Below are 23,714 nucleotides of genomic sequence, written 5' to 3' on the forward strand. Positions count from 1 at the left end.
TGGGGGGAGGGCAGGGCTACTTTTAGACTTGGCATCTATTTATTGAGATTTCTATCTTCCCCAAATTTTGGAGTTGGAGGGGTGGCAGCGGGCCTCTGCTTAGCTAGTTACCTGCCCTGGGGCCAGGGCAGACTGAAACAATGGGTGCTGTCCCAAGAGAGAGAGGTTGGGTCAGTGCCCCAGGGGGAGGTCAGAAACGGGCTGCTCAGGCTTTGACGCTGAGGCTCTTACCCCTGGCAAGGGCAGGGGGCCCCCATGTTCTCCCTCTGAGCTCTAAACTCTATATTGCACACAGCCCCATAGAGGAGCCACCTGCCTGCCCACCCAGCCTCACCCACAAGCACCAGAAGGCCACTTTAGAGACAGTTTGCCTAGGTGTGCCAGCAGACAGGTAAAGAGCTGGTCTAGTCTGGCCCCTGGCAGGTAGCCTTCAATTCTCCCCAGGGGGCCAGGGCAATGAGAGCCCTCGTTGTGCACAGCCATGGGAGTTACACAGAAGTCTCTGGTCCTTTATGAGACCCCCTCCCATTCACTCAGGCAAGATTTCTTAAACACCTACTATGGGCCAGGTATGAGTCTAGGCACCTGGGGTCCCAAAGCAAACCAAGTAACAAACTCCCTGAACACTTGGATTCTGGTCAGGGAGACAGACGATAAAGGAGGTGCAATAAATCAGGAAATTACAGAGTGTGAAAAAGCCATCCATGCTATGGAAAGTCAGGAGGCAGGTGGGAGGCTGCAATTTTAAACAGGCTGCAGGGGGTAAAACTTACTGGGGAGGTGATATTTGAAGCAGGTGAGAAAGCAAAAGCCTTGGAGATGTCTGGGTGAGGTCCCAGGTGGAGGGACAGCCAGTGCAAAGGTCCTGGGGTAGAATCGTGCTTCCCATGTTAGAGAAGCAGCAAAGAGGGAGGGGTGAGGGGGAAGAGGTGACGGGGATGATTTTGCAGAGTCAAACCCAGGATGCCCCATGCCTAGGACGGCTGTAGTGCTGGGACCCAGAGGCTGCTGTCTTCCAAATCTGGGGCTGCCGTCCCCAGCTGGGACTCTGGCCACTCTGAAGGGGGAGACACAGCCTTCTCCGCAACTCCTATGATATGAGCCCTTGACTGAAATCACTTATGTGTCACTAGACTGTGAGCTCCGTGAGGACAAGACCAGGGCACTGTTCCCACGACATTCCCAGCATTGCGCCTCATGGAGAAGGCACTTGGCAAATGGTCACAGAATGCATAAAGAGGTGACCAGCCTTGCTCCAAGGATCCCAGCATACACACACCTGGGCAAATGCCTGCAGGTACACACAGGATGCAGACAGATGCTCACGCATGGATATACATACACACAGGGCCAGCACCTCTCCAAAACTCACAAACATCAGCACACAGGAGATCCCTATGAACATAAGACAAACTTGATGACACATGACCACACACTGGCTCAGCCAGGTCACCATCCAAATCACTCACAGAACTGGTACACACAGGTACAGCAGACAGACAGGGACAGAGGACTGGATTCCAGGGACAATGAGACCCCCTCCCACCCTGGGACCCCATTTTCCTCTTGCATCGGGGTGACGAAGACTGGGCCCAGGAAAGATGCTAGCTCACTCAGGCATCGCCAGGGTCACTGTGGTCAGATCCTGGTTCCAGACCTAGGGAACCCGCACTTCAGGAGCCCCTCCCCCTGCCTCCCCATAGAAGGGGCTGGAGGACGGGAAGTGTCTGGCCTATGGAAATCGGATCCTCCGGAGGAGCCCACACAGAAACCAGAGCCTTCCGTGTCCTTGGCCACCCGTCTGGCTGGAGAGGTAGGAAGGGGCATCGATCCCGATGGAGCTCCCTGTGGCCAGTGGGTGGAGATGGAGGGAATCCTGCTCCTGTTCCCCATTAGAGGTACCAGGTCCAGGGCAGAGCAGTGCAACCTTCTGGGGTTCACAAGACAGAGCCCCACACGCAGGGGGAGCTGCCCCAGCCTGGAGCCCAGACCTTTATGCAGACTCCTGAGCAGCTTTGGCGCCTGTAGGCCCCTCCCCCACACCCCACATACCCACAGGGTCCTCTTTGGCCCCCTGGAGAAGGGGCTCCCCATCCAGCCTTCTACCTCCTCCCTGCAGGGCCCACAGCTCAGGGGCACTGTTCCCCTGCTCCCCATCCTCCCCCCATCCAGGGCGCCATCTCCATGCCCAAGGGCAGGCATCAGCTCAGGTGATTGAGCCTCACACGCCAGATCCCCACCAGAGCCCCACAAGTGGGGGTTGAGACTGGCACCCTATGGAGAGAGGGCTGGCCTAGCAGGGCACTGGAGAGCAGGAAAGGTGAGCAGGGGGTGGGTGGAGGCCCTGCAGGAGTTCACCAAGAGACAAGGAGGAGGAAGATAGTGATGCTAGCAGCAGGGCTGACGCTCACATGTGGGTGCACACACGTATGTGGCTTGGTGCTATTGCTACCAGCCAGGGATCGAATTAGTTCCCTTTTCCTCTTTCCAGATGATTTTTCATCTCTGTAATTAATGGGCAAGTCAGTTCTGAACGGCATGGCAGGCAAATTGCTAGTTAGGAAAATCACAGATAATTTTCTCGATATGATAATGAAGGTTGTATTCCTTCTCTTATTCTCCCCGTTTTCATCCTACTTTTAAGTAATAAATTCAGCATTAGTGGAAGAGGAGTGGGGAGGAAGGAGTAGTCACCTGGCCCCACAGCTGGGGCCTGACCAAGGCCCAGCCGGATTCATCAGCCCCTGGCCACTGGGCATGTGGAGAGGACGAGAAATGGGGACACTCCGTGAGGCACCCTGACACCCCAACGATCAATTCAGGGTGCCAGGCCTAGGAGACCTGGTGGAGGGCAGGCAGCCAGCCCCCAGGCTGTTAGCCTGAGTGAAGAGATTGGGTCTGGGGTCAGGTTACAAGCTCATGCAGACCCTTGGGATGTTGGAAAGGGGAGCAGAGACCAAAAGCCTCTACCAAGCAGCATCGAGGTCAACAGGCCCAGAGCAAACATGCACCCTTAGGTGTCCCCAACACCTGTCCTCACACTGTCCAACCCCTTCTGGGCAGTGACTCTGGCAGTGACTCCAGTAGCTGCTAAGGAAACAGGGCAAGCAGAGGGAGAGAGGAGAGAAAGGGAGGGAGGGACGGACGGAGGGAGGGAGAGGGAAGGAGGGAGGGTGGGGGACAGAGAGAGAGAGAGAGAGAGAGAGAGAGAGAGAGAGAGAGAGAGACAGGACCAGCCATCTTGGCAGCCATTTTGAACCCCTCCCCCTGCTCCCCCAGGCATACCACATGTTTGGATGTGGGCAGACAAACCCAGGCTCAGGGTCCTGCAGAAGCCAGGAGGAAAGGGGGCCCTGCATCAAGACTGGGATGGAAGAACACCCACGCAGCTGCCACGGCTGGGGGTGGGGGGGGGAGGACCAGGAAGGTACAGTGAGGTGCTGGGCAGGGATGGGGCTGGGTGTTGACCTAGACCAGAAGAGTATGGACAGGGCTCTTCCTGGGGGTTATGTGCAGGCAGGGTTCTGTCTTCAAATGGGGGCCGGGAGCGCACTGGAGGGGCATTTTCTGGCAACGGCTGGAGCATATACAGCACCCTCACACTCTTCTGGCCCCGACTCCTGTCCCAGGATCCTCAGATGGGAGGATGGCAATTGAAACCCCCCAACACCTGGTAGAGGGGGTGAGCTCGCCTTCAAAGCCCGAATCTGGTGGCTCAAACCCGACAGCTCCCCATGCTTAACTGGGTACCACGGAGATAAGATGCTGCAGGCTGCACCCCTCCTCCTGATAGCGGAGCCCAGACAGACCCCTCCCCATCCCCCGTACCTATGCCTCCCAGAGAAAAACAACCCCCAGCCCAGAATCCTGCGGTGCCAGCCCCCGACACGGCTCCTCCGGGGCCCGGGGCCCGCGCGCGGCGTGCACACGCATCCTCTCAGCTCACACCCAGACACCTACACAAACAGGGCGCCAAGCACCCGCGCGCACACGCACCAGGGACACGCAGGCACTGCCGCGCCGCTTCCCCACAAAGGCTGGCGCGCGCGCGGGCACACGCAGCCACGCGCGGGCACACTCGCGGTCCCCTCCCCCCGCCGGGTCCCCGCGGCCGCCCATCTGCACCCCCGCGCCCCCGGCGCTCCGTGGGGACGGCTCCTCCCGGCCCTCTCACCGGTAGGGGTGAGGTGCCGGCCGCCCCCGACGCCCCTCCGGCTCAGGCGCGGTGATCCGCGGCTCCAGCATCCCCTCCCCCTACGCGGCCCAGAGAGGCCCCAGCTTCCATCCTCCCACCCTTGGCCCGCACACCTGGCCCAGGTGCGGCGTCCCCCTCGCCCTGGGCCCGCAGACACTCACCTGTCCAGCGCCGCTCTGGGGTCGGCCCTGTGCTTCTCTCCTGCGGCTCCGCGAACCCGGGCCCCCCGCCCGGCACATCTCCCGGAACCGGGACGGGGGGGAAACGGGTGAGGGATGGCGGGGAGAGGGAGGCCTCCGTGTCCCCTCCTTCCCCTGGCCCAGCACCGCCGCCACCAAGCAAAAATTAAAAAAAAAAAAAAGGATCACACAGCTCCAAAGGCAGCCCCCTCGCGGCGGCGGCGGTGGCGGCTCGCGGCTGGGGGCGAGCGAGTCCGCGCCCCTCCTGGGTAGGGAGGCGGCGGAGGCGGTGGGGCGGGGGCGGCGTCAGAGCTCTGGGGTCTGGGGCGAGGCGGAGCCCCCCGAGGCGGCGCCGGCAGCGGCCCGCATCTCCCCCGCAGCTCCGCAGCCCCGACGGAGGTGGCACGTGTGTGCCCAGGCGACTTCCCAGCCCCCTCCGACGGCGGCGGCGGGGACCGTGGGGTTAACGCGGCCGAAGAGGAGCCTCTGCAGCCCCCCGCCGCCCGGCGGCGCCACTCCCGGGCCCGCGCGGCCCCATTCGCCGGGGCCTCCTCGGCAGACGGCGGGGCGGGGGCGCCGCAGCGCCGACAGCTCCCGCGCGGACGGCTTGGGCTCCCCGCAGTGGCCGCGGGGGGCTCGGGTGGGGGGCTGGCGGCGCAGAGCCTGGTGGGGGCGCGGCTGGAGGCGGGCACGGCGGCGTCGCGCCCCCGGAGCGGCCGGAAGGGGGGAGCCGGGCCGGGCCAGTGGGCACCGCAGGACGCACGGACCGAGCCGGCGCCGGGTACCAGCAATGACAAGCCGCCTGCTCGCCCCGCTCCCGGGCGCACAAGCTCCGGGAGGGGGACAACGGACGCGCGCAAAACCCGGCCCGGAGCCACTGCCCGGGACCGGCCGCCGCAACCTGCCAGGGCGCACCGAGGGCAGGCTTGAAAACCCGGGCTGGAGTTTTCTCCCCTGCGCTTCCTCCAGCCCTCCTGGAAAACCGGGGAGAGGGAAGGCGACGTGCTAGATATCACCCTCGGAACGGGGCGTGGGGGAGGGGAGGCGGGTGCATGTAAGACTCGGGGAGGATTTTTCCGGCAGGGAAGTAAAGGAGAGGCGTAGAGTCCAGAGAGAGGAGAACTGGGGAGAGCTGGAAGGGGTACGCAAAACCCGGGATGGATTAAACAGAAGGGATGGACGGGGAGGTGGGAAGCCGCGACTGTGCCAAATGTACCCGGGGGCACGCAATTTTCGGGCCGGATCCTTCCTCGGGAGACGGAGTAATGCGTCATGCTTAATGCAGTGGGAACAAGTAAGACCCGGCCTGTAATTTCCGGACCTGGGCTCGCGCGGGGCGGGGGGGGGGGGCGGGGGTGAGGGGGGCTCAGGAAGGCCGCGTAGGTTGCCCCCATCTTCCTGGCAGCGACGTGTAAGGGGGAAGGGCAAAAGGAGGGCTGGACTCCAGCACGAGGGGATCCGGAGCGCTGGCTGCACCGGAGGGAGCAGGTAAAAGCGGTTTCAGGATCCAGGGGCTATACGCCCGACAAGCTGTGAGGAGGCCGCTACCCTGGGAGATCAGACCTACAATGAAAAACGAGGGAGGGCCGCAAAGCCAGGACTGGAGTCAGCCGGACAGGATAAGACCCTAGCAGAAGATCCTGGGTACCCGGACGCGGGCTTGGAGCCGACTGGGCAGCAGGGACGGAGGGGAGTGTTAAGGGGAGGTTAGTATCTAGAAACGCCTCAAACGTCTCGCTTTGGAAGGCGGGGGACGGGGAAGAGGGGAAAAATGAATTTTAGATTTTCGGCATGAGCAAAAACCCGCTACGGATTTCCACAGCCTAGCAACTACACTGCAGCTGGTGGGTTTGAAAAAGGCAAGGAACCGGCGGGATCCTAGGCATCTGATGATGCCTAGGAGGCCGGGAGCAGGTTTCTTCCAGAGGCTGCAGAGGGAGCCCCGCTCCCCCTCTTGGGTCCGACCTGGCTTGGATCCCTGGAGCCAGAGTGGTAACTGCCAAGACCCACAGTGGGGGCTATAAAACCCGGCCCCAGGCCAAAAATAGATACTTCAATAGAATGGACGACTCAGTGCCAGGCGGGGGCTGGGGGAGAAATTGGAGGGGTCAGAATCCTGGAGAGGGTTGTAGGGAGAAAGTCTTGTGAGACTTTCACGGTAAGATCCTGTGAGGATTTGGGGAGCCCAGACCTGGAAGCCTGGCTCCTGGCTCCATTTTATGAAAGATGGGTGAAACTCTAAGACTGATGGGTGGGAGGAGCAAATACCTGGCTTGGATCCTTGGGGGAAGGGAGTCCATCCAAGTGAGGCCTAAATAGTAAAGCAAAGTCCAAAGTCGCAGCTGAATCTTAGTGGATCAGACTGGGCATTAATGGGGTGTAGGGAGGAATAGGGCAGACAAATATGGATCTGGACTATAGAGGAAGGTGTTGTGCTAAGAATGGGGAGGGGAACAAACCTGGTCTCTGTCTCCAGAGAGGAGAATGTATTGCCACCCAAGCTTGGCTCCGCAGAATGGGTGAGGAATAGGGAAAGAGTATGGAAGAGGCAGTGGGAGGGTTTGGGTGGCAAATACCCGTACATAAAACTTGGGGCAGAATTGCATGGGAACTATGAATATCTAAGAAAACCTAAATTTATTGACCTGACCTCTAAGAATCTCTTCCAAGAAGCCTGTCCTGGTGGCTGAATTTAGGGAAAGGCAGAGACACCAGACTTGCAGGCTGGCTAGTGACCAGGGGCAACCTTTGTGGCAACCCAAAACCACCCCTTTTACGTACAGCCTTCGTTTCAGGACTGGGCAGGATTCTCACAGCCTGGAACCTGGGTCCCATGGGTGTCCCAAACTTCAGGGTGAAGGGCGTAGGTGGGCCACCTTCGTTCCCCTTTAACGCGCAGGACTCCATCGCTCCAGTGCCAGAGCCTTGAATCTGGGTGGCCAGGCCAGACGGTGGGATCTGATGGACCAAATGCGAATGTAGAGGTTGGTAGGTGCAGAAAGGATCACATCCATCTGTTTGGCCACAAATCTATCAATGGGTTGGGGGTGTCCCGCCTCTCTGTGCCTCAGTTTCCCACTTTGAGCTATATCCACAGCACCTGGTAGGACCCATGGAAGACCTTGGGGGTGCTGGAGAGTGGGGGTGGTGCTTCAGGGGGCAACCAGGACACCCTCCCCCCATATCCAGACAGCCAGCTTTCTATAAACCCAGCAGGATTGAAAGGGGGAAAAGCTGGGCACCTTCAGAATCCTCTGGCTCCAAACCTCCTCCCACTACCTCACCCTCCCGACGTGCGCAGTAGCCCACCTACCGCCCCCCCTGCACACCCTAGGGGTTTGCCTAGGAGGTGATTCTAACTTGCATTCTCCAGAGACTGCGAGAAGGGATGGCCTTTACTTATATGAGGGGAAAGGGTGGCATGCTTTAAGGGTCCCCCGGCTCAGTTTGGAAAAATCCCTACCAGGACCCTCTCCCAGCCCCTCCTCTCTTTCCCAAAGCCCGCGTTCAGCGCAGCGCCCCTGGTCGCGGCTGGGATCGATTCCCCGGCCTCCATTCCATCTCGGTCTCTAGCCTCGTGGGGCGGGGCTCGCAGGAGGCGAAGAATGAGGAGAGACTGGGGGTGCAAAAGGGCCGCAGCACCCCGGCTTCGAGACCCTCAGCTGCGCAGCCGCAATGGAAGCCAAGGCAGCAACGAGGCTCCGGGAATCAGCGCGTCCGCGCGCGCGCGCAGTCTCGCCTGGGCGCCGCGTGCCCAGCTCTGCGCAGGTTAGTACTCACGCTCCAGACTCCCTGCTCCCACCCCGGTAGCTCCTCGTTTCACGCACCCTACCTTGCGCCTGCAGAGTCCCCTTCCCAGCGTGCCCCGCACCTTGGACATCCCATGTCCTTTGAACTCTGTGTCTGGGCACCCCGGCTTCGGTGCACCCCGTGCCAGAAAAACCCCACACCCAGTATTCCCGCGCTTAGGACACCCCACGTTTGATCCTCCGCGTCTTGGGGACCCTACATGCTCTGCACCTAGCACCTCTGGCACCCTGACCTCAGACACTACTCTGCTCACTGTGCCCTCAGTCCTTGCCCTCCATGTGTTCGCCCACTGCCTCTGGCACTAACGCTGACGCTAACGGTCTTGGGTGCTGCTCTCCTCCACCCTCCCCTGTCCCCAGTGTTTTGCGTCCTTTGCCTCAGGCCTAGCTCCCTGGTTTTGAGTGTCCTGCCTCAGGCTCCTTAGGTCCTGCAAGGGAGGGTGAAGGTGGGGAGGGGAGAGAAACATGTTTCTGGACTCTGGTGAACCAAGGCAATGCCCAGGTCTCCGCTTCATCATCCAGTTCATGTATTCACTCCTTCCATTTCTTCCTCATAGAGCGCCTGTAGGTACCCTTAGGACAGTGCCATGCTGGGCATTGAGGATGCCTAGTGCCCCACAATCAAGACTGGGAGCCCTCTCAGGCACCCTGGAGCTAGTGGGTAAGGCAGACATAGAAGACACGACAGAATTAGCCCTCGAAAATGAGTAGGGTACTAAGGGAGTGGATGGTGGACCTATCTGAGTCTTGAGGGGTGGGCCAGCAGAGTTCTGTGGGCCCCTGGCCCTCCTGGTGCCTCTCTGTACCCCCACTTTAGGCAATGTCTGAGCCCCATCCTGTCCTACACACTTACCCAAGTGAAAAGCAAGGTAAAGAGGTCTTAGCATTGGACTGGGAGGATAGGGTGGGGGCGAGGATTCATCCCAATTGCGGTCTTTCTGGAGGGAACCATTCAGTCAGTCAACAAACATTTATTGGGCACTTACTGTGGGCCAGGCACTGTGCTTGGTGTGGGAACACAGCAGTGAGCAAGACAAAAAAGATTCTGTATTCTTGGGGTTGACGTTCTAATCAGGAAGGCAGACAAGAAATCAGACAAATAGAAGATACAGGATGTCAGATGATGCCAAGTACTATGGAAGAAAATTAAGGAAGGAAGAAGAAGGCATGGTGATGCCTCCAATTTAGATAGGGGAGGTCAGGGAAGGTAGTATTTGGATCAAGACCTGAAGTGACCAGGTAGGAGTCGGCAGGAACTGGGGGAAGGGCGTTCCAGGAAGAGGCAATATCCTGTGCAAAGGTCCTAAAGCAGAAATGTGCTGGGTGTTCAAAGGTGCCTGTGTGGTTGGAGGGAGTGAGTGAGGGGAAAAGAAGTTTCAAGCAGGGAGGTGATGGGGCAGATTGTACTGGCCTGGTGTGCTTGGGGAGGACTTGGGCTTTTGGTCTGAGTGAGGTGGGAGCCACGGAGGGTTCTTGAGCAGAGGAGTGACATGTTCTGATTCAGATGTTCACAAGCACCCTCTGGCCACTGTAGGGAAACAGAGTGTGGAGGTCAAGAGCAGAAGCTGGGAGACAGGGAGAAGGCAACTGCATTGGTCCAGGTGCTCAATGCTGGGAGTAGTAACAGAAAAGGTGAGCAGTGGGTGGGTTCCGGGTGTATTTTGAGGGTGGAGCAGATAGATTGGAAGTGGGATGTGAAGGAAAGAGACAAGTCAAAGCTTATGGCCTGAGCATCTAGAAGGATGGAGACGATGGAGGGCAGGGTGGTATTGGAGGTTAAATCCAGGAGTACCTTTGGTTTGATAGATGTTCAAATAGAGATGTCGAGTGGTGACTGGGGAGAGGCCCAGGCTAGCTGAGAAATGGTCCAAGTTAACATTGACCATCTCAGTTATTCTTTATGATTACCCCGTGGGGTGGGTACTTTCTCCCTAGGTTACAGAAGAGGAAACTGAGAATCCATAACTCACCCAAATAGTTAAAAAAAAAATGTCTGGCCCTGGGACTTGGTCACTTGGAGTCATTGCTCGGCTGTGCAGGGGTCAAGGAATAGGGTTATGGGGTTGGCAGTTGCGCAGCTCCCAGCTTCCCTCCTGCTCATCGGTTCATCCTCGAACACCTGTGATGGAAGGAGGGAACACCAGGCTCCGGCCAGTGCTGGTATGAGGGTGAGGGGAGTGAGGCGCTTCCTGGGCCACAAAATTTAAGAGGACGCCAAAAACTCGGTGATCAAGAGAAACAAATTGCAATGTAATATATAAGAAGCCCAAAATTCATGCCAAAAACCCACAATAACCAAAATAATCAACTTTTTAAATAAAGTAAGAATGCCATGTGGAGACACACTGGAACCTGAGGGAAAGAGAAAGCAGGAATACTGATGCTGTCTTTTTATTGAAGATTTCAATATTTTATTCATCATGGATTTTTTGCATGAATTTTGATTTTTAAAAATATTGCATTAAAATATGATTTATCTTAACAGCTGAGGGTTTTTTGGCCTCATGCTGGCCTTGACCCTGGTTCCAGGCAATCCATTTTCTGGAAGTCAAGAGTATGATGGTGAATAAGACACAAAGTCACTGTCCTCCTGGAGCTCACACTTTATTGGGAAGCTGATGATTCACTAGTAACAAGAACATCTCAGAGAGTGATGGATGCTATGAAGGAAAAAACTGAATAGTCATGAGGCGGGATGTGGATCTGTATGATTTAGGCTAAGGCGGCTTTACTGAGGAGGAGGCATTTAAGGCATTTGAGCTGAAACCTGAAAGCTGAGATGGAGACTATCATGTGTGATCCAAGAGGAAGGAACAGCAAGTGCAAAGGCCCTGAGGTTGGAACAGGCTGGAAGGACTATTTGAAGAGCACAAGGGCCAGCATGATGGGCCACCAGGCATAGCCTCAGAGGTTGTGGGAGGGTCTGGATAAGATTCTCAGTGACTAGGAAGCCGAGGGCTTTGAGCACGTTCTGGGGGGTTGACATGATCTTATTTGCATGTTTAAAAGATTATAGAAGTTCCTCAATAAGTACAATGTAGAATTACCATAGGACCCAGCAATTCCACTCTTAGTTATATGCCCAAAATAATTGAAAACAGGGACTCAAATACATACTTGCACTCCAGTGTTCTCAGCAGCATTACTCACAAAAGCTAGAAGATGGAAACAACCCAAATGTCCACCAGTGGATGAACAGAAATGTCGTGTATCCATGCAAGGGAGTATTATTCAGTCATAAAGTGAAAGAGGTTCTGACACAAACTACAGTGTGGATGGATGAACCTTGAAAACATGCTAAAGTGAAAGAAGTCAGACACAAAAGGACAGATGTACGATTCCACTTACATGAAATGTCTGCCTTAGATAAATCCACAGAGAAGAAAAGCAGATTGGTGGTTGCCAGGAGAAGGATGGGGAGTGACTGCCACTGGGTAGAGTTTCCTTTGGGGATGATGAAACTGTCTTGGAAGTAGATGGTTTCACAACACTGTAAATGTACTAAATGCCATGGAGTTCTTCACTTTAAAATGGGTAGTGGTTAATTTTATGTTATGTGAATTTTACCTCAATTGAAACTAAATTATAGGGTGGATTTGAGAGGAAGCCAGGAGACTGGGGAGGTGGATGCCTCTGCTAATCCAGGTGAGAGGCGATGGAAGCGTGGAACAGGATGTTGGGTAGGTGTTCAAATTTAAGGCATATCTTAGAAGCAGAGCCAAAAGGACCCCTTAAGCTTTGCACCCCCCTCTCTCCAGGACTGCTAAAAAAAGTCACCTCTCCACCACACTATTAAAAATTGCAAACACACCTCCCCCCATCACTTCCTGGCTCCTCTCATCCCTTTTCCCCTCCTATAGCATTTTACATCTAGGAACAGGCCATATCTTTACCTAATTTATTTCATGTATTTGTTTGTCTCTCTCATTCGAATATCAACTCCTCCAGGCCAGCGATTTTTGTTTCTTGTTCACTGCATATGCCCAACAACTAGAACCGCTCCTGGCACATAGCAAGTGTTCAGGAAAAAGTGGGGTAGTGAAAGAAAGCGAGAGTCCTGGAAAGAGCCTGAGTATCAGGCAGGCAGGAATGGTGGTCCGTTCCCAGTTAGGCACTAGCTGAGAGGGGAGCCCATTTGGGCTGCGCTTCCCTCCCCGGCCGCTAGGGGCCGCTGCCCCGCTGCTCTGTGGCCGCCAGGTGACAAGGCCCCGCCCCTTCCCCGCCAGGTGAGCTGAAGGTGCGGCCGCCGGGCCTGGGGGGAAGGGACAAAGTTGGGGGGAGGGAGAGAGCTGTGCGTGTCTGAGGTGGGGGCTGCTTAGAGGAAGGAGAAAAGAGCCCTGGGGAGGTTGGAGGTGTGAGAAGGTGAGGAGGAGGAGCGGCTGAGTGCTTGGGAAAGAGGAGCAGTGTGGAGGGGAGAGCTAGGGATCTGGCGGAGGGAGGAGTTGGGAGGAAAACACTGAGGACAAAGTTAGGGGAGGGAAGACAGGTGAGCACGTGAGGAGTCTGAGAGAGTCCTGGAGGGGGACATTTGGACAGTGCATGGGGATAGCTGGGATGGTTGGGGGGTGGGCCTGGCTTGTGGGAAGGAGCCCTGCACTTTGTCAGCCTTGGAAGGTATGAACTTTGGTGGTAAGGGTTGGGAGGACAGAGGACACACACGGATTTCTCAGGCCCTGCCCCCTTGGGCTAGCAATGGGAAGGAGCTTCTGACCAGTGAGGTGTGCCTGCCAAGCTCATCCTAGGAGCCAGCTTACTTCTGCAGGAGGTATGGCCAGGTAAGTGGTTTATTCAACCTGGCACGAAGGCTTTCTCTCTCTCCTTCGTGTCCCACACCCCATTGCCAGTATTCACTGGGCATTGAGCTGGGTGATGGGAAAATGGCAGTGAGCAACACAGACAGACTGGTCAAGGACTCATTAACACAGTGAAGGGTGGCAGACCCGTAGGGGTTGTGGGGGAGTAGAGCTGGGAGGCCTCTCCTGGCCAGGGGGCACAGAGAAGCCTGCCCTAGGGAAGGGACCTGTAAGCAGAGAGCAGGAACTTACCACTGAATATAGAAGGCCCTGATGGTTTGGGCAGAGAGGAGGTTCTGAGGATGTCTCCAAGAAAAAAAATGCCAGCAGGGTCCAGGCTACAGGAGGGCAATAGGGAGTGGGAGGGCCGGAGGCAACCTGAAAATGCCTGCCAGGTCTAAAGGGGATACAGGTTCTGTGAGATGGAGTGGAACTGGGGAAAATGATGAGAATGGAGATGAGATTTTCATGGAGATCAAGGCCATAGCCACAGGAAGGTAGAAAGTGATTCTTGACCTTGCATGGACCCAGGACAGGGGCTGCAAAGCCAAATGCCAACCAGGGGACAAAAATGCAGAAATGGAGCAGTGTGAGGCAGTCAAGATGGAGGGTGGCAGCTGTGGGGAGCTGGAGACACAACCCTCTTTTAAGCTGGCAGCCATTTGCTACTACTCACCTCCAGCTGAGAGCTACCAGGTACAAAGTCAGGCTCAGAGTTGCTAGAATGTTTCTTCAAGAGAAGCCAGAAGTCAGGATTTTTGTTCAGAATTCCCTGAGCTTTAACTATCACATACTGATCTACTAACATTCCATTGTTCTGACCTAGCAATTCTATTCCTCTTTATCCCCAACGGGAACAGTCGCTTATGTCCACCCAAAGACACAACAATGTTCATAGCAGCTTCATTCATCATCTCCAGATGCTGGACACCACTCAGTGGCCGCTGACTGGCAAATGGAAAATAAATTGGGGTATATCCATACAATGGAATATGATGCAGCAATGAAAAAGAACAAACCACGAATGCATGCAGTGTAGATGAATCTCCAGGCATAATGTTGAGCAAAAGTGTGAGACACAGGACACACAGCGTGGTCTTAGGTCACATTCCTATGACATTCAAGGACAAGCACAAGTAATCTGTGGAGAGAGTCAGGGGAGCCCAAGCTTTCCTCATGGTGGTAACTGTGACACTTGGAGCTGCAGGATTCTCTGTTGGGGTGCATTCTGTGCATTAGAGAATGTGGAGTAGCATGCCTGGTTTCTCCCCACTAGATGCCAGTAGCATCTCCCCAGTTGTGACAGGTGTCCCTTGTGGGGGGGGCCACAATCACCTTCAGGTGAGGACCACTGGGAAAGTGACCCTTGGGGGAGGATGCTCACCGGAAAGTAGCCTTAGGAGCTTCTAAAGGACTGAAATATTCTATATCTTAAGCTAGGTGGTGGTGACAAAGGGTGGCACATATTTTTTTAATTCACAGAGTTGTCTTCCTAAGAGATTTGTGCTTCACAATAAAAGAGTTAACCCTACAACATGATGAACCTCGAAAACATGATGCTGAGTGAAAGAAGCCAGACACACAAGGCCAGAGATTGTATGACTCCATTTATATGAAATGTCCAGAACAGGCAACTCCATAGAGACAGAAAGCAGGTCGGTGGTTGCCAGGGGCGGGGGGCGGGGGGAGGTAATGGAGAGTGACTGCTCATGGGGACAGTGTTTCCTTTGGGGTGATGAGAATGTTCTGGAACTAGACACGGGTGACAGGGGCACAACACTTGAATATGCAAAAACACCAAGTTGTATACTCTGAAATGGTTAACCTTACGTTAAGTGTTTTTACCTCAAAAATAAATTATTTTTTTTAAAAAGTTAACCCACACAGGTTGCACAAGACACCGCATGTCCTGGGCCAGCTTGGCCATTTTACAATGGAGGGGAGAACTCAGAGAAAGGGAGGCATCACTTTACAGCAGGAGCTGTGGGCTCTCGGTGAGGGAGGGCTGAAGCAACTTGGAGTCGAGAAAGTATGTCTGGGCTCAGGGGAGCACTCCCTCTTAACCCAGCCTGTCAGCCCTGGAAAGAAATCGGCTGGCAGGTCAGAGGCTAGCCTTGGAACTGTGGAAGGGACTGCAGAGTTCTGACGGGTGGAAGAGAAATGACAACCTCTCAGCCCAGCCCGCCATGGAGGAATGATAAAGTGGTGCTTGCTGGGGTGTTCTCTGTGAGCTTGGGGCAAGGTGGGGGGCTCACCCCAGCTCCTCTGCCGCCCACAGAGGAGCTGGCTTCCTGAGGGCTTGGCCTGCTTTAGAAACAGGGCCATCAGGCAGCATTTGGGCCTATGCCTCCCCACCTGGCAAGGAGACTGCCCCCTACCTCCTCCCAAAGTGGGCCTGGGGGCAGGGATGGCTGTCTGGTTTCTGTTCTCCACTGTTTTCAAAAAAATTGAATGAGTGAAGAGAGAAAGAAAGAAAGCTAAGACTCCAGAAAACTGTGGTGCCTGTAGTGTTCTGAATGCTGGTCCCCCACAAGATATATCCACCCAGAACCTGTGAATGTGGCCTTACTTGGATAAAGGGTCTTAGTGGATGTCATTAGGGTTCACGAGATGAAATTACCCTGGATTAGGGTGAGCCCCCAATCCAATGACAAGTGTCCTTTGAAAAGGAGAGAAGACAGAGAGGAGGGCCATGTGAAGATGGAGGCAGGGATCGGGGTGATGCAGCCACAAGCCAAGAACCACCAGCAGCTGGGGAGGCAGGAAGACTCCCCTCCTAGAGCCTTCGGAGGGAGCACAGCCCTGACAACACCTTAGTACCAACTTCTGGCCTTCAGCACTGTGAGAGAGTAAATGACTTGTGTTACTCTGCCTGGTCTGTGGTCCTTTGTTCCAGCAGGCCTAGGAAACGAATACAGGCCCTGATTTTCAATTCCACACGCATTTATGAAGCCCCTGCAGGGGCTTGGGGTACAGTGGGGAAGCAAACACATGCGTGGATCCTGTCCGTGTGTTGGGGTCATCATTCACAGAGAGCTCCGGGGAGAGGGATGTGCGGGGGGCGGAGGCTGCCAAAGACCTCGACAGCAGTGGTAATGACAGTGCTGGGCCCTGAGCATGCCACAGCCTACAGGGGACAGCAGGTAATGGAAACACACCAAACAGCCACGTCAAGAAGACCAACTGTGTCAGCAATGGCGCAGGTGACCTTCAGCTCCAGTGTTAGGGGGATAAAAAGGAGTGGTGGGGACTGTGGCAAAGGATAATAACATTTATCTGCACTTGCTAAGCCCTTCCCTTACATAGTTGTAACTCATTTAATCCACATAAGTCTAGAGGTAAGCACTACCATTATCCCCTTTCCAGGTGGGTTCCCTGAGGCATAGGGGCAGTGTCAGTCAGGGCCCCAGCAGGAACCAGGACAATCTGGGTAATGCGAGCAGTGCAATTACAAAGCGCAGAAAGATGTAGAGAACCATGGGGAATAATGTCACACTCACCCACCCCCACCCCCTGCCTTCCACAGGGGCCTAATTTGCATTGGTGGGATCCACACAGCCCAGCCTCCCAGAACACCAGACAAGGTGGCAAAGGGAGAATTTCTCCAATTGGGCAAGTAGAAGATTCTAGAATAGGAATACTGAGTGATTCTAACCTGGGCAGTCTGGGCCCAGAGTCCCCTTAACCACTCACTCAGTGAGAACTGGCAAACCTGGAGGGATGGGGAGAGGGCAGCCCTCGCTGAGCACTCATAGCCCCGCTGGGATGGAGGCCTCAGCTTCCCAGAGTCTATCTTTTAACGGAAAGCCAAGAATCCAGGTTTTTATGCAACCATCACCTGATATTTAAAAGCTAGCCATTCATTACACTTTTTAAAACTCTGCCTTGGCCAAACAAATCACATCGGTGGGCTGGACTGGATGTCAAGCCCAGGCTCAGGAGGTGGGCACAGACGGACCAGGGCATCCAGGTTTGCCAACAGGGATGTTCAGAGAGACGGCAGTGCAAAGCATCGTGGGTGAGATGGGGACCATGGATGGGCCAGTGGGTCTGACTGGGAGGTGCTTGGGGCCAGGGCAGGTGTGGGGTGTTGGCGGGAGATAAAACTAGATGAGTCTGGATTGGGAAGGGCCACTGGAGCCACGCTAACAGGTTTCAACTTTGAATGATTCGAGAAGCTAAGGATAGCTTTGAAACAGCGAATGACTCAGTCATGTTCAACTCTTCATCTCTCCCCACCCCAAAGCGGGCTGTGGATCAGGCTTTCTTGTTGGGGGTGGAAGGACCATGGATCCATAAATGAGTGAAACGCAGAAATAGCCCCTGTCTTTCAGTGTGCTCACAGCCTGGTGCGGAGGGCGATGCTTAAATAATAAAGTCAGGGTATGATGCTCGGGGCAGTGGTGGTGAGCCCATGTTTGTGGATATTTGAGCCACTGCTGTGTGTTCCATGCAGTGGACACAGGGACAGGATATGGTCCTGCCTTCAAGGAAAAGGACAAAGGATGAGGGAGGAAATAAAGGGAGAGGAAAATCCAGGTGATACTTTTAAAAAATGTAAAAATTAAAACAAGGTGAACAGGGGAAGGGACTCAAATCGGGCGACCCCCCAGCCCAGGAGACAGCAGGAACAGGTGGGCAGAGGGACAGAGTGTCCTAGGTGGATCCCAGGCTGCCTCTCCCCACTAGGACCCAGCATCCTGGCCCGCCTCCTCCTCCCCAAACTTACCCCCATCACACCATGAAGAAGAAACCTGTGGCTGACATGGATTCCTTACTCACAGCCCAAGCAGGGGAGACAGGGGAGAAAAAGCACCCATCTGTTCTCCCTCTAATCGCAATTCTTCCCCCAGGGCTTAAACCCCGTGCTTCTCCTCCCATTTCCTTGGGTGACACAATATAAATGGCTGCAAATGGGTTTTCCCAGCTGGTCACTCTGTTGTTTTAATAATGGCTCATTTTCTGCCCAGGGGAAAAAATATTCTGTCAAGAAATTGGAAATAGGGTCTCACCCTGTGCATGTGAGTGCACACGTGTCTGCGTGTGTGTGCGTGTGTGTGTGTGTGTGTGTGTGTGTGTGGTGTTCCTTTCACCTCAGAGAAGATTCCAGAATGTCCTGCTGAGACAAGATGGTCAGAGTCCCAGTGCATCCCCGTCACCCAGACAAAGGAATTTGTTGAGATACCACCTGGGCATGTTTATTGAGTACCTACTATGTGCCATGCCTGAACTAAGTGCAAGGGGACACAGTGGCCTCCTAAGCCCTGTCTGCCCCAGGCCCACATTCCAGAAAGGGGTAAAGTGACATTACAAAATAATTAGGCAAAACTATGTAATTACAATGATGGCAGCTGTTCAGAATAGAGTATGGGGCATGTCGGGAATGGATAACAAAATCTTAGTGTCTTGCAGGGACTCTGGTCCCGCTCCCCGCACAAGAACACAGGATATGATGAGGCCAAAAAGGAACACCCACGGAGCCATGGATGGCGGGTTCATACCACTATATTCTCGCTGGTGGCTGGGTTGGAGCACAGGAAGCAGGAGCCACAGGATCTGCAATCCGCTCTCCGCTTCTCTGCCAACCAACCAACCCCCCAGCGTAGCCCCGGCAGTTATATCAGTGGCTAATGGCTAACCGGTAACAACTGATGGCCAACCAGCCACAGTGGATGGCCATCTGATTACAGCTCACGGCCATCTGATAACAGAGCCAGCACCTTTCCACGTGAGGCTGAGAGCCTGGAAACTGCTCTCCTGGCTCTGTCCCCACACTTGGCTTAACTGAGCCCCCCCCCCCCTTCCTTGGAAAGACCCGTAAGCTGAAACTTGAAGGATAGTGGGACAGAGTTGCAGGAGGGAAGTCCATCTAGGGGAAGGGAACTTCCTGGGCAAACGTGGAAGCTTGAAAGAATTTGCTGCAGGCTCAGACCTGGGAGAAAAAGCATGGGTCCAGTGTAGAGGAGGGCTAATTGGTGTGCTGAAGAATGGCATAGGTCTTGTTCATGGGTCGGTGGCCAGAGACGAGGATGGGGGGCTTCTGCCCTGTTTCTGGGCAGAAAGGGTTCCTCCTGTATTGACACATGGCTGTGACTGTCCCGTACATATTCAGTCCTTTGGTCTCAAAGCCAATGACAATCCTTGTTTTCCTGATTCAGAAACAGCAGCTCTGGAAGGTCATGTGGCTTGTCCAGATCACCTCCTTATCCCTCCCCATCCCCAACCCTGTTCCTTTCTTCCCTGTAGTGGGCTGAATGGTGCCCCCCCCCCAAAGATATGTCCACATCCTGACCGCTGGAACATATGAATGACCGTATTTGAAAAAAAGGTCACTGCAGATGTTAATAAATTAAAAATCTTGAGATGAGATCATCCTGGATTAGGATGAGCTCTAAGTCCATTCGCATGCGTCCTAGAAGAGAAAAGAAAGGTAGACAGACACTCAGACATGGGGGGTGGGGGGGAGGCCACATGAAAACGAAGGCAGAGATTGGAGTGATGCTGGAAGAGGCAGGAAGGATCCTCCCCTAGTGTCCAAAGAGCCACCTGGATTTCAGCCCAATGATACTGATTTTGCACTTCTGGCCTCCAGAACTGAGAGAATGCTTTTCTGTGTGGCTTTTGTTTTGTTTTGCTTTGATTTTGTTTTCTGTTCTTTTCAAGCCACTCAGTTTGTGGCTGTTACACTAGCCGCAGGAAATGAATACATTTCCTTTTCCAGCATATTGTCCCAAGAGTTGTCATTCCCCCACCCCCACCCCCCTGCCAGCTAGGGAGAGGGCGCCAGCCTGTCAAATCCAATGGTCCTTTCTCAGCATCCAGGACGCTATGCTGCCAAAGTTCAACTCCCATCTCCCCGGCTGCCCCTTCTCTCTCTTCTTTGGGGGATTCCTCTTTATCCCCCAACTTTGACATTGGAGAGAGAGTCATGAGCTTGCTCTCTTCTCTCCTGCGTCTACACTGCCCTCCCAGGTGATCTCAATCAGTCTTGAGGACTTAAATGCCACTTACACCTGCCAATGACATCTCCAGCTTGAGCCTCTGCTGACCTTCGACTTCCCTCCAGGTGTCTCCAGGTGGCCATGCCCAAATATCATGTCTGAAACAGAACTCTCAACCCCACCACACGTCCCAGATCTGCACCTCCCCCATCTTAGTCAACTGGTACCACCACAGTTGTCCATTATTATAGTGGGTGGGATCATGCTCCCACGCCCAGGCGGCCGGATGCCTTGTTGGTTAGAGCGTGAGCTCTGAACAACAGGGTTACTGGTTTGATTCCCACATGGGCCAGAGAGCTGTGCCCTCCACAACTAGATTGAAGGACAATGACTTGGAGCTGATGGGTCCTGGAGAAACACACTGTTCCCCAATATTCCCCAATAAAATAAAATGCTCCCACACCCAAAATTATGAACACCTGGAACCTCAGAATGTGAGGTTCCCTTATTTGGAAATACAGTCTTTGCAGAAATCAGAACTCATTAGCTAAGGATCTGGAGATGATATCAAACTGGATCTAGGGTGGGCCCTAAATCCAGCAATGGGTGTCCTTCTAAGAGGAGGAGGACACACTGAAAAGAAGATGGAGGCAGAGACCAGAGCGATGCAGCTACAAGCCAAGGAATGCCAAGGATTGCCTCAAGGAAGGAGTCTTCCCTAGAGACTGCAGAGGGTGCCCTGATGACACCTTGATTTTGGACTTCTGGCCTCCAGATTGTGAGAGAATACACTCTTATTGTTTTAAGCCACCTTATTTGTGGCAATTTATTACATCAGCCCTAGGAAACCAACACAGAAGATACCCTGATTTGAATACAAATGGTTTACCTGGGAGGCAATCACAGAAGCACTGGTAGGGGAGAGGGGAGATGAGACAGGGAAGGGAGGGCAGCCAGTAAAGAGTGTGTTCATGAGCATGTTATCCTGGGACAGCTAGGGTCTGATCCCCATGGAGACCTCCGTCATCTCTGGAGGGGTGAGGGAGCTGGGGAATTTATTCACCATCTCCCAGTGTTTATTGGTTGAGGTCTGCCAGGAAGGGGAATGGCTTCTCCAGAACACCTGGCTGCCCCCAGTAGGCCAGAGTTACCTCTGTAACCAGAGAGAGCCTCCTGGCAAAGTGGCATGGGCTGACAGTATGAAGCCATTGGATCGATGTGTGTGGTGAAGTGGCAGCTTCTAAATGGCGCGTAGGGATCCCCACTCTTGTGTTATCCCTTACCCTTGGGTGTGATTGGGACTCCACAACTTTCTTCTAATCAACAGAATGCGGCAAAGGTGATGGGATATCACTTCCGAGATTAGGTTACAAAACACTGGCTTCCATCTTGAGTGCCCTCTTGATCTGTCTCTGGCTCACTCTGAGGGAAGCCAGGCTGCTATGTTGTGAGCTGCCCTAGGGAGAGTCCCACATGGCAAGAAGTTAAGGAGGCCTCTGACCAACGAGGGACTGAATCCTGCCAACAACTGGTGAATCTGGAAGCAGGTTCTCCCCAGTTGAGCCTTCAGATGACCACTGCCCCAGCCACCATCTCAGCTGAAGCTTGTGAGAGACCCTGAGCCAGAGGTGTCCAGCTAAGTCCACACCTGGATTCCTGACCCACAGGAACTATAAAATAATAAATGTGTGTTGTTTTAAGCCACTGGCTTTTGAGGTAATTTGTTACATGGCAATAGATAACTGGAAATGCTGAGTGCCATGGGGACACAGCAGGGAAGGCATACAAGCAGTGATTGGTAAACCATCTACTCAATCTCTCTAGACTCCCCCTCCTTCTCTCACCCCTCACATCCAGTCCATTATTAAACCTGTCATCTCCAACTCCAAATCTCTCCTGAATCCATATATCTTTCCCCTGCTGCACTGCCACCAGCCCAGGTCAAGTTAGCCTGGTCTCTTTCATTAAAGCAAGGGTTCCTCCTCCCCTCCAATCTCCATCCAGATGGCTCTCCACAGCCAGAGAGGGCTTTCGAATCATAAAGCAGATCATGGTACACAGTAGGTGCTCAAATAATGATAGAGTGAATTCAGGTCTTGAGTCAGTTGAGACAGGGTCTCTCTCATAACCTTTAGGTCAGCCCTTTTCCCTTCTAGCACCTGCATACGGAAGGGAATGATATAAGGTGGGGGGGGGGGGACCCCTGGAGGTAGCTCCCTGGCCTCATGTCTTCCTCCTAGCACACACTCAGCGAGTGTGCCCATCTATGTGTGGGACCAGCACTCATTAAGCACTTACTGTATGCCCCTGACTTCTCAGTACCTGACAGGCATTATCTCATTTAATTCTCAAAATGAGCCAGAGCAATCCTGCAAAAAAAGAACAAAGCTGAAAGCATCACATTCTCTGATTTCAAACTATATTATGAAGCTATAGTAATCAAAACAGTGTGGTATTGGCATGAAAACAGGCACATAGATCAACGGAAGGGAATTGAGAGCCAAGAAATAAATCCATTCATATCTGGTCAACTAATATTTGACAAGGGAACCAAGAAGACTCAATGGAGAAAAAGCAGTCTTCTCAATAAACGGTGCTGGGGAAATTGAATATTCATACGCAAAATGAAACTAGACCCCTGTCTTACACCACTCACATAAATGAACCCAAAATGGATTAAAGACCTAACCCTTGAAATGGCCCTCCCAGGTAGGACTGCCACATTTTGCAGTCAGGGAAACTGAGGCACAGAACAGCAAAGCTGCTTGCCTAAGGGTGACTCAGCCAGTCCCAGGCGGGTCTGGGATTTGAACGTAGACAGTTTCAATACCAGCACTGGGGTCATCATTGAGATTCGGCTCATATGCTCCAAGTATGACTTCTCTCACTTTCAACCAGCTGGGTATTTCCGACACCTAAGCAGGTTTACACCCCTTTGCTTTGTACAGAAGGTAGCTGACTCTGTCTGGCACTAAGGAAAGGGCCATTCCCCGGCCCTTGGGAGGTTCCAGCCTAGCTAGGGAGACAAGGGCATCGGTAACCTGAAATCCACAGGAATGACAGCAGCCACCTACCCCTGCGTGGAGGGAACCTGGGACACATTACCTCTGCCTGGGGAGATTCTGGAAGGTTGGAAGGCTTCCCGCACATGGAGTGGTGCGGTGCTCATGGACAGAGGACCCTCCTTGTCCATCATTGTGCCCTGGGCCTGCAGGTGCTAAACAGACGAAGGCCCAGAGTCACGCATCCAAAAGCCCTCGTGAGTCATTTGCTTTGTGTTTCCCTGCTTTTCAGCCCTCCTGTGTGAGTTTCCTGGGGCTGCTATAACAAAGTACCACAAACTGGGGGCCTTAAAACAACAGAAATGTATTCTCTCACAGTTCTGGAGGCAGGAATTCTGAAATCAAGGCTCCGCAGGACCAGGCTCCCTCTGAAGGCTCTAGGGGAGGATGCTTCCTGCCCCTTCCAGCTTCTGGGGGCTGCCGGCAGTCCTTGGTGTCTCTTAACCTGTAGACACATCACTCCAATCTCTGTCTCCATTGTCACGTGTTGTTCCCCCCTCATGTATCTGTGCCTGTGTCTCTTTTCTTAGAATAAATGTATAATCCAGTCACGTTGAATTAGGGCCCCAACCTACTCCATTATGACCTCATCTTAACTAAATACATGTGTAATGACCCTGTTTCCAAATAAGGTCACGTTCTGGGGTCTTGTGGGTTAGGATTTCAACATCTTTTTCAGAGGGACACAATTCACCCTGTAATACTCTCCCTCCCTCACAGACAATCTCGTGTGGC

General features: G+C 53.9%; 1 protein-coding gene and 1 long non-coding RNA gene across 10 annotated transcripts in view; one reads left to right on the plus strand and one right to left on the minus strand.

Annotated features, from left to right (window-relative positions):
• Positions 1 to 7,290, minus strand: part of ADGRL1 (adhesion G protein-coupled receptor L1) — a 46,909-nt gene extending 39,619 nt beyond the window's left edge. For 3 of the 9 annotated variants that reach the window (XM_019746112.3, XM_074338094.2, XM_019746111.3), the window contains exon 1: positions 4,357 to 4,527. The gene's annotated coding sequence lies outside the window, so the exon portion shown is untranslated. Of the gene's footprint in view, positions 1 to 4,356; positions 4,531 to 7,155 lie in introns of those variants that run through there. The other 6 variants (XM_019746110.3, XM_019746109.3, XM_019746108.3 and 3 more) reach the window with 3 other exon arrangements.
• LOC141572705 (uncharacterized) lies at positions 7,274 to 19,162 on the plus strand. Its single transcript, XR_016019018.1, has 4 exons — positions 7,274 to 7,358; positions 7,875 to 8,142; positions 14,459 to 14,631; positions 14,851 to 19,162. It is a non-coding gene; the product is annotated as an uncharacterized LOC141572705 (long non-coding RNA).
• The last annotated feature ends 4,552 nt before the right edge of the window (positions 19,163 to 23,714 follow it).

The sequence above is a fragment of the Rhinolophus sinicus genome, chromosome 15, assembly GCF_057876585.1.
Source record: "Rhinolophus sinicus isolate RSI-liver-muscle chromosome 15, RSI-T2T, whole genome shotgun sequence".
In the NCBI taxonomy this organism is placed as follows: domain Eukaryota; kingdom Metazoa; phylum Chordata; class Mammalia; order Chiroptera; family Rhinolophidae; genus Rhinolophus; species Rhinolophus sinicus.